The sequence below is a fragment of the Pseudorasbora parva genome, chromosome 8 (genome assembly GCF_024679245.1).
Source record: "Pseudorasbora parva isolate DD20220531a chromosome 8, ASM2467924v1, whole genome shotgun sequence".
NCBI lineage: Eukaryota > Metazoa > Chordata > Actinopteri > Cypriniformes > Gobionidae > Pseudorasbora > Pseudorasbora parva.
Window position 1 is genome coordinate 10,012,216 of NC_090179.1, and position 11,906 is coordinate 10,024,121.

Here is an 11,906-nt window from a genome sequence, read left to right on the forward strand (position 1 = left end):
ACTGGTGGAGTTTAACAAATGTCTAAATTATTTCCATTTATGCAATAGTACTCATATACACTATGTTGCCAAAAGTTTTGGGACGCCTGCCTTTACATGCACATGGACTTTAATAACATCTCATTCTTAATCTGTAGGGTTTAATATGGAGTACCCTTAGCATCTATAACAGCTTCAAGTCTTCTAGGAAGGCTTTCCACAAGGTTTAGGAGTGTGTTTAAGGGAATTTTTGACCATTCTTCTAGAAGCGCATTTGTGAGTTCAGGCACTGATATTGGATAAGAAGGTCTGGCTCTCAGTCTCCGCTCTAATTCATCCCAAAGGTGATCTACCAGGTTGAGGTCAGGACTCTGTGCAGGCCAGTCAAGTTCCTCCAAACCAAACTTGCTCATCCATGAATTTATGGATGCACTTGTGCACAGTTATGTTGGAACAGGAAAGGGGCCATCCCCAAACTGCTCCCACAAAGTTGGGAGCATGAAATTGTCCAAAATGTCTTGGTATACTGAAGCATTAAGAGTTAATTTCCCTGGAACTAAGGGGCCAAGTCCAACCCCTGAAGACAACCTCACACCTTACTTCCTCCTCCACCAAACCTTACACTTGGCACAGTGCAGTCAGGCAAGTACTGAACTCCTGGCAACCGCCAAACCCTGACTCAACCATTGGATTGCCAGACAGAGAAGTGTGATTGGTCCCTCCAGAGAACACGTCTCCCCTGCTCTGGAGTCCAGTGGCGTTGTGCTTTATACCACTGCATCCCACTCTTTACATTGCACTTAGTGATGTAAGGTTTGGATGAGCCGCTCGCCATGGAAACCCATTCCATGAAGCGCTCTACACACTGATCTTGAGCTAATCTGAAGGCCCCATGAAGTTTGGAGGTCTGTAGGTCTATTGACTTCAACACAGCGTGTGCTGACCCCGCTCTGTGATTTTACCACTTTGTGGCTGAGTTGCTTTTGTTCCCAATTGCTTCCACTTTGTTTTAATACCACTAACAGTTGACCGTAGAATATTTAGTAGTGAGGAAATTTCACGAATGGACTTATTGCATAGATAGCAACCCATCACGGTACCACGCTTGACTTCACTGAGCTCCTGAGATCGACCCATTCTTTCACAAATGTTTGTAGAAGCGTCTGCATGCCTAAGTGCTTGATTTTAAACACCTGTGGCCATGGAAGTGACTGGAATACCTTAATTCAGTGATTTGGAGGGGCCTCCCAATAGCCTGGCAAGCCAGACCCACATCAAGATGTTTGGTCTGGAAACACACCATAGACAGGGCTCAATCCAAAGGGGCGGATAAACGGTTGTCTTTCAAACTCCCTCTGCACGCGATAGGATAGCGCTACCACCAACCAGAGCAACGAAGGTGAAGCAGAGCTATTTGACAGATTAAACTTTCGCTGCATCCAGTCGGCAAAACTCTGAAGACATCTTCCCTTTTTAAGAATGACTTCAGTGCCGTTCTTTGTTCTTTTCTCAAAGAAAAGCTTAACTCCAAGTCTTCCAGAGTTGCGGTCAAAGCTGATTCGAAAGACCGACGTTCGCCAGCTTCTGTGTTTACTAGAAGCACACAAGCACAACTCGGCCGTCATTATGTTAAGCCCCGCCCACCAACTCTATACACAATGTGATTGGCCCGACCAGAGTTTGGCGTTTACAGCTCAGAAGGGTATTGAGAGTTGCTAAACGACACTTTCGGGCAGATTAGATTTGCTGGCGCTAGGGTGCATTTAGATTTCTAGGCTAGCCCCCCTAACTTTGGCAATAATAGGCCCTGTCCCAAATGGCACCCTAAACCCTCACGGTCTTCCTCTGAGTCTGCATTTTCACAACGTAATGCCGCTTTGACTGCCGGGCTGAAGTCCTCTGCGTAACTCACGGTCTTGAGGGCTCACCGAAAGTGCGCATCAAGTGCGCATAGCAGCCGCAAAGCACCCTTCTTTAAGCTTAAATGACGAATGGGACACCCTACGGTCTCGTGGACTTAACGGACACGCGCACGCAATGGTCATTGTAAGTCCACAAGACCGAAAGTGCACATGAAGTGTGCCATTTGGGACAGGGCCATAGTGTATGTACACTCACAATGATTCCAGTCTTAAATGTTCTATTAATGCTACTCAAGCTGAATTAAAAACTCCACACATGCTAATTAATATTACGATCACACTTCATATTAGTGGTCTTTAATATTCAAATGATAAGCATATAAAATTGTACTTCTAATTACAAAAATGTTGGTCTGCAAAATTATTACCAGATTTGCATTTGCTTAGGTTAGGAGGAGTAGGTACATTTGGGTTGGAGTTTGGTCATCAGAGTATGAAATACTGTGTTTGTAATTACATGCAAATACAAAGTCAGGCCACTGACTATGTATGGAAATGTATACTACCATGCTATTCTTACTATTTCTGTACTGCAATACACAGTAGGCAGATTTTCTATATGCACAGATTTATATTTGTGTGCAGTATATAACATAAAAATGAGGGGTACACTTTGTGAAATATATTAATATTATGCTTTAAATTTTTTCAGTAAATGAATCTGTTTTAATCTAAGTTAACATCTGACTAATACTTATGGTGATTAATAAGGCCTTTAATGATAATATAATATGTGTGATGCATAATTTATGTGTGTATGTGCTCTTGGTATACAGATTTGGTAAATGTCACACCTTGTGTATTCCACAGGTATAAATGATCATGCTCTTCCTCAAACTCCTGAAATTTAGATAAACCCTATAATGGGCAATTTCCATCCACAATATTATCTATGAAAAGCCACCAGCTTGTTTTATACAATAGGAGGCGCTGTTGATATTACATACTCCCACTCCTATTAACAATCTTTACTATAGCCAGAGAGAGAGAGAGAGAGAGAGAGAGAGAGAGAGAGAGAGAGAGAGAGAGAGAGAGAGAGAGAGAGAGAGTTTTAAAATGTCATTGCATGAGTAATGGTTTAGTGCAGTTGCTTCAAATGTAACTGCAGATCTAATTTATATAATAGATGAGTCTTGCAAAACTTTCTATACTGTACATTTTATAAGTTTAATTATGCAATTCCAGGATCAAGAAAAATATGTTGAGGTGCATGATGATAATAACAAGAAGATTATCCTGGTATTCTCTCATACTCCTATTGCATGATCTGAGCACTACAGGAGTAATCAATCGTTTCTATGCAAATAATTTATAAATAGAGGCATGTGCAATGCTGTCTGAACAACAGCAGGAACACAAAATCAATCATACTCGATCTGTGAATGTATGAGTGTGTGTAAAGAGAGCAAGAGCCAGTTGTTACAAGGCCATCTGCTTGGCGGCAGTGTGTGTGTGTGTGTGTGTGTGTGTGTGTGTGTGTGTGTGTGTGTGTGTGTGTGTGTGTGTGTGTGTGTGTGAGTGAGGGGGTGGTTTAGGGGACAGGGGGTGTGTTCAGCTCCTGCTGTTTGGTCCTGCCTCTCGCTGATTGATGATCTCCACTCCCCCAGGGTCGACCAGGTCACGACCTCCCACTACTGACCCCCCCTCCGAGAGAGCTCATTCAGGACACACACACACACACACACACACACACATACACACACACACACACACACACACACACACACACACACACACACACACACACACACACACACACACACACACACTCCATTTCACTCTTACCCCCTTTCCCTTTCAAACAGACATATGAATACATACACTTGCCAATATACTGTGCATGATCACTTATCATGTCTTAAGTATGACATGTAACAGTAGGATCCTGCCGTGTTATGCTTCATCTAAAACTATTTTAAACAACTATTTTATAATTATTTTCTATAATATGAATTTATGTTAACTGGGAATATAAATATTTGTAATATATGTTGACATGTCATGTCAACTGCCCATATTAACCTACAAGTGTGTGTGTGTGTGTGTGTGTGTGTGTGTGTGTGTGTGTGTGTGTGTGTGTGTGTGTCCAATGCTTACTATTAACTGACTATTAACTATGACTTTTGCCTCGACATTCTCCTAGTTAGTAAGGTAGTTGTTAAATTTAGGTATTGTGTAGGATTAAGGGATATAATGCACAATAAGATGCTAATAAGGAACTAGTTAGTGAGAGCTAAAGTGTAACACATTTTTCTTAACGGTGTAAATAATATCACCATGAATATATATATATATATATATATATATATATATATATTAAATCAGCCCTTATCTCATCACTGCAACCAGATAAGCAGAAGCTAAGAGTCTTCTCTCTCTCTCTCTCTCTCTCTCTCTCTCTCTCTCTCTCTCTCTCTCTCTCTCTCTCTCTCTCTCTCTCTCTCTCTCTCTCTCTCTCTCTCTCTCTCTCTCTCTCTCTCGTCTGTTCCCTTGATCAATGAGCAAGTGCCAGAGCCACAACTATTAATCAGGGCCTATCGGCTATCTGTCTACCACAACAACCAATCACAGCGCCCCGACAGCTACTCCATAACAAATGGAGCAGGGTGGCAGGCGGAGTGGAGGGGTGAAGGCATACTTTATCTGATCTTAGCCAGGTCACAGCACAACGACACTTACAGATGACTACAGATGCTGATTGAAAACACACATGCGGTCTGAAACAAAAGCCCACACGCTTGTGTAAACAGGGATGCCATGCTACATTGTACAAATACGTGGTGCAGGCATGTCAAGAAGAGCTCTGTTACTGAAATACAGTCCATTTTACAATGGGAAAAGATTTTAATAACCTCACTTGATCATTTTGATAAATTGCAAAGCAAAAAATTAATTTTGGCTTGACAGATCCTTTCCTTTATGTGTATTAAGCATATACTGCAATATACCATATAGACACTATACAAGTCAGCACCGGCTGAAAATTTAAAGCTTCTTTTAAGCATCATGTATTGTATAAAGTGCTAAATAGCCTAAATAAATCTGACTTGATTTGACTTGAAAACTCAAGAAAATATTCAGAAATATTGATCTCGGGTTAGGGATTTAGAAAAATACTATGTACAATATCAACAGTATACGTTGTCTTTGTCAACTCAACATAAAGACAACTAATTCAGTGAATTTTCCCCTTCAGTCATTCATTGTATATCATGTTGGAGTTCAGCCCATTATTTTTACTTGTTTTAGGTCAGCAGGCCCATCGCTGCGCACCATTCTACAGAACTAGTGTACTTGCACATCAGAGCCTTTGTTATTAATACAAAGTTTCAAACAGTGTATACATTAGCTGTGAAAATTACAATGAAATATGCCTGATGATTTGAGCGGACCGTGTCACATTCTCTATAATTACATGAGTATCACATCTGAAGACTTCAATCAGCTAACAGTAAACACTTTGGTAACACTTTAGTTTAGGGTTCAATTCTCACTCTTAACTAGTTGCTTATTAGCATGCATATTACTATTGACAGTTTATTAGTGCTTATAAAGCACATATTAATGTCTTATTCTTCATCCCTTAATCCATACCCAATACCTAAACAACTACCTTACTAACTAATTAACTGAGACAAGTCTCAAAAAAAAAAAAAAAAAATGAATATCTACGATAAGAGTACACTGTAAAATCAAATGGATGCAAAAAACATGCAAACCCATTGTATGCAGGGATGGACTGGGGCTAAAAAACAGCCCTGGACTTTCTCCTAAATAGGCCCATAATCCGGCTATTTGCCCCTAGCCGTGCGCAACAGACACTGTACTATGGTGTACTATGTACTACACTGTACTATAGTGTACTATGTACTACACTGTACTATGGTGTACTATGTACTACACTGTATTTGGCCCTCTTTTCTGGCTAGTAGGCCGACTCATCTTCCTCAGGGTTTTTTGTTGTTGTTGTTTTGCATGTAGCAGTATATAAGTGATCGTATTAATGCCCCTGCCAATGGCTTTTCATATTGTGTTATTAGTAGGCCTGTCACGATAACACATTTTGCTGGACGATAAATTGGCCAAGAAATTATTGCGATATAAACGATAATATTGTCGTTCTGAGACCATTTTCATCTAAAATAATGATAATGGCATAATAATGCAGGGACACCTTTTCAAAGATCAATAAACTTTTATTTCTAAAGACTATTTAACACTGAAAATGGAAACATTTTAAATATTCACAATAAATGAACAAAACAACCTAAAACAATAAAAGCAATGGACTTTCAGTCTGTTAACAAAAAATACACTTGAATAAATACCAAAAAACAAAAAAATAAAATGGATGAAAACTGCAATGGATTATTGTGTTTTAGGTGCATATTAGGGCGGCACGGTTCACAAAACCCACGGTTTGGATCATATCATGCTTTTAGGCTCATGGTTTTTAGTTCTTTAGGGTTCGTGTTGTTGTTTTTTCTTTTGATTATTAACACTCCAGACATTTACTTTAGCATATTATTTATAGCTTAATGAGATTTATAGCTAGGTGAGATTTTGAAAAAGCAAGAGAGAAGATTGATGGCATGCTTTTCATTTATTTGGCTAACAAAAGGAGAATGTGTATTGCTATCTCTAGAGGAACTTTTTTAGCACACAAAGATTGAACTGAAGAATTAACTTGCTTTTATTAAACTGCCAACTTCAGTATAGGCTTGCCTTGTTATACTCGCCGTGTCCGCTCGAGCGCGAGGGTGCGCGGCAAAAATAACGTCAACATGGAGTGCGCGAGACCCCGATGATCGCGGTGTGCTCGTCAAATTTTGTAACTTTGCGTGCGGCTCCGTAACCGAAGAAGCACGAGTTCAGGCGAATCTGGCCGATCATGACGTCTCATCACGCACACAGTCTGCGTGGAGTTTAAACACCTCTAAACGGACGAGGCGCGTGCCTCGTCAGCGAGAGAGAGAGATGAGGAAAACAAACAAGCATGCAAATGGAAATGATCGCGGCTGGAAAAATTATCGAGCTCATAATTTTGTATCATGCGATTTATTGATTTATTGACTATCTCAACTTTTTTTTTTTCGACGGACGGGTGAAGGCCCTCGGATTGCCAATCCGTCCCTGATTGTATGTTGTATGATAGTATGTTGTACTGAAAAATGCTTAGTTAGTAGAGTTCACTTAGGGTGCTTTCACACCTACCTTGTTTGGTCCGGATTTTCGGACTTTTCAGTTTGGTACGAACCAAAATTACAGGTGTGAAACCTCCCCCGGACCATGGTCCGGACCAAACAGACGAAATTTGGTCCGACGAAAAGAGGTAGTCTCGATCCGGACCAAACAGAACAAAGGTTCGGTTCATTTCTTGTGTGAAAGCATTTTCTGTATAGTTCGGACTTTCAGACCATTTACAGGAAGTTCTGGTGTAGGATTAGTGAAAAAACAGATTAAACTCACTGCACATGTGAGCAGCAGTGATGGAGTGCGCAGCATTTTAACCAGAACCGCGTGTGTACTTATGTCAGCTCGCGTGAACAGCGTGCTCTGCTTGACTATATGAGTTTCGGTTTATTTATGAGACCGCTCCAGTTCATGTGCAACGCAAATAATCACTCCGTCACGGGATGTCTGCTATATTATTTATTTAAGCTTATTTATTAAATTCAGGCAAACGATGAAACATTTATTAAAATTAAGATACAAAATAAAGCTTTCTACAAAACAAATCTTAATGTCTTTGACATATATTGCACATCTGTGCACGTTTCATAATCAATTTAGCCTAGATGAAATTTAAAAATAACATTATAATATTTAAACATAACTATAAAATAAAACACATTGTTTGGCTAAAAAGCCTATCTTTTAGGAGCTCCTCCTTTCCTGTCGGCGTCGATAAAATGTTTGCTCAACGAGGACGTTCATTTGGTGAATTTGCCTCGAGTATAGTTGGTGCTGCAGATAGTAATGCCATAATATTAACAGTATTGGCAACGATGCGTCTGCTGTTCATTCTTGTCAAAGTTACCCGCTGAATTGACAACACACTGACGTCAGACGCACGTCCGCTAACAAACCAATCAATGTTAAGATGCAGCCCACATAGATGATGACGACAGGACGCCAGTGCGTCATGTAAAGTTCTTTGGTGCGCTGACATAACTGCAATGTGAAAGCAAACCAAAACGAACCAAATGTCCAAACACGAACTTTGGTTCGGACCTTAGTGCGGACTTTCAGGTGTGAAAACGCCCTTAGTTTACAATAGAGTTCTAGTAACTAAAACTTCTACTTGATAATTTACTTTAAATCAAATGTATATCATCCCAATTAAAAGTTTCACAAGGTGATTATGATTACGTAAGTGTTTTGAAACTAGATTACTGGATTTCTTGTTGCATCATTGTATAAATAGGAAGGGAATTACAATAATATAAATTACGTTCCAAGTGCCCATCCAAAGGAAACACTGATCACCATAATGGTGAGTTCAAAAACATTTTAGGAAAATAAACATCAATTTATGAAGTCAGCTTGTGTGATGTTCTCTTAAATTGTTCAGTTGTATTGACAATTGAACTTTCAAGATGACATTTAGAAATGAGTGAATGCAACTAGAGATAGATAACTGCAGAAGTGGAGGAAATGGGTGGAAAGTCTATTAAGAATTGGCCGCCTCAAAAAGTGGGACTCAAAACAATCAATTAATCTTAACGTGGGTTTTCTGAGTAAAAAAAGACACACACACACACACACGCACGCGCGCGCGCGCACACGCACACACACACAAAAAGTGTTAGTTAGAATCCCTGTTGGATTTTACAGTGGTATGCATTGTCAAGTCAGTATAGTGGCAACTAATCTAAAACAGTTAAGAAAGTCAGCATATAATGAAAACTGTATTTTGCCATTTTTCTTGGCTGGCAACATCAAACACTTAATTTAAAACCCCTCCTCAAATAATAACTGTTCCCAGGTCAGCAGAAACTTCAGAAAGGGCTGCTCTGATACTGTACAGACTGTTCTGCATCGGTGTAAACACCAACACAGTGAAACACTATGCACAAAGACGAAAGTTTCAGCTCTCGTCTCCTCAAAAGCATGAAATTTGGTCCAATCAGCGAGCGGTAAAGCAGTCGTTCATCATAACACCTCTGCAACAGTCTGTCAGTGTCTGATGCAAAGCAGACCCTCCATTAGATTTATCGAGCACTTGGCTTAGCGTTCCTCCCTTGGCCTTCTCTCTTACCTCCCTCTGTCCTTCTCCACATCTGTCCATCCATCATCTCGGTGGCCAGCGGAAGAGTATTAATCCCTCCACCCCATCCTTCACTCCTCTAGACTGATGAGAGGGAGGGCAGGAAATGGGAGAACCTTGGATTTTTCATAACATTTTTGTAACACTGGAAAATAAAAACTGTATTGCATTACACCAAACGTATGCACATACGTTACATGCAGCTGTGGGTTAACTGCAGGTGTGTGTGTGTGTTAGTTGGTTGTCTCAGAGTGTAACATGACATTTTGAAAAATTAAGACATTTTTCTTGCGTAGTACTATTCTAGCGCCTTTCATCTTCAAGGAAATCTGCTAAAAGCTGTTCAGATATTACAGGTCCTTCTCAAAAAATTAGCATATTGTGATAAAGTTCATTATTTTCCATAATGTAAAGATAAAAAATAAACTTTCATATATTTTAGATTCATTGCACACCAACTGACATATTTCAGGTCTTTTATTGTTTTAATACTGATGATTTTGGCATACAGCTCTATAATCTCAAAAAATTAGCATATTTCATCCGACCAATAAAAGAAAAGTGTTTTTAATACAAAAAAAGTCAACCTTCAAATAATTATGTTCAGTTATGAACTCAATACTTGGTCGGGAATCCTTTTGCAGAAATGACTGCTTCAATGCGGCGTGGCATGGAGGCGATCAGCCTGTGGCTCTGCTGAGGTGTTCTGGAGGCCCAGGATGCTTCGACAGCGGCCTTAAGCTCATCCAGAGTGTTGGGTCTTGCGTCTCTCAACTTTCTCTTCACAATATCCCACAGATTCTCTATGGGGTTCAGGTCAGGAGAGTTGGCAGGCCAATTGAGCACAGTAATACCATGGTCAGTAAACCCTTTACCAGTGGTTTTGGCACTGTGAGCAGGTGCCAGGTCGTGCTGAAAAACCAAATCTTTATCTCCATAAAGCTTTTCAGCAGATGGAAGCATGAAGTGCTCCAAAATCTCCTGATAGCGAGCTGCATTGACCCTGCCCTTGATAAAACACAGTGGACCAACACCAGCAGCTGACATGGCACGCCAGACCATCGCTGACTGTGGGTACTTGACACTGGACTTCAGGCATTTTGGCATTTCCTTCTCCCCAGTCTTCCTCCAGACTCTGGCACCTTGATTTCCGAATGACATACAAAATTTGCTTTCATCTGAAAAAAGTACTTTGGACCACTGAGCAACAGTCCAGTGCTGCTTCTCTGTAGCCCAAAAGTGTCTTGACCTGGGGAATGCGGCACCTGTAGCCCATTTCCTGCACACGCCTGAGCACGGTGGCTCTGGATGTTTCTACTCCAGACTCAGTCCACTGCTTCCGCAGGTCCCCCAAGGTCTGGAATCGGTCCTTCTCCACAATCTTCCTCAGGGTCCGGTCACCTCTTCTCGTTGTGCAGCGTTTTTTGCCACACTTTTTCCTTCCCACAGACTTCCCACTGAGGTGCCTTGATACAGCACTCTGGGAACAGCCTATTCGTTCAGAAATTTCTTTCCGTGTCTTACCCTCTCGCTTGAGGGTGTCAATGATGGCCTTCTGGACAGCAGTCAGGTCGGCAGTCTTACCCATGATTGCGGTTTTGAGTAATGAACCAGGCTTGGAGTTTTTAAAAGCCTCAGGAATCTTTTAAGCCTAGTTCAGACTGCACGATTTTCAAACTCGTCGGGTCACTGCTCTATTCACACTGCATGACTATCTGGGGTATCATTCAGTCACTGCTTTGTTCACACTGCACGATGGTTTGACGACAGAGGAGTTCACACTGCATGACTGAACAAGAGGAAGAATCGCCGACAACTTTCTCTCTCTCCCGTGCGCAAACTACGTTTCCCAAACACACGTGCGATGTGACAAGTAAACAACGCGAGATCACACGTGCGTCAGACCGGAGTTCTTGCGCGTGACTTGGAATTGTTATTAAAAATTATAAACTGCACAAAGTTTGCTTCAAATTGTATGTGCGCTGATTTGTGCAGAAAAAGAAAAAAGATTATGGCGGAAGAAATTGTTGGAGAGACAGAGGGAGCCAGGATTTTGTTCTGCAAAAACAGTTTGAGGTAAATAAATAATTTTGTAATGTGCTGCTGCTGTGGCTGGATGTACAAATGTTTGGCCTTTGTTTCTGTTTGATAGAATTGTAAATATATCTATTAAAATACTGAAATTCTGCTCTATAACTCCTCCCTGAACCTCCTGCTGCCCTGTATCTCACTCTCTCATTGGCTGTCGGTCATCGCCGATGTAATTTTCAGTCAGAACGCAGTTCACACAGAAGGAGTTTGAATTGCCGGCAGGTCCAGATATTTAGCATGCCAAATATTTCACCGGCGTCGGCGATTCTCTCTGATCGCGTCTTTGATTATTCACACTGCGTGATTGTCACTCGCGTGCACGAGCACCGATTTGCCTGTGATCTCGGGCATTTGTCGGCGATTTCACAAAACTTGTCGGCGACTCAAAATCGGGGCAAAAATCGGGCAGTGTGAACTCGGCCTTAGACGTTTAGAGTTAATTAGTTGGTTCAGATGATTAGGTTAAAAGCTCGTTTAGAGAACCTTTTTATGATATGCTAATTTTTTGAGATAGGAGTTTTGGTTTTTCATGAGCTGTATGCCAAAATCATCAGTATTAAAACTATAAAAGACCTGAAATATTTCAGTTGGTGTGCAATGAATCTAAAATATATGAAAGTTTAATTTTTTATCATTACATTATG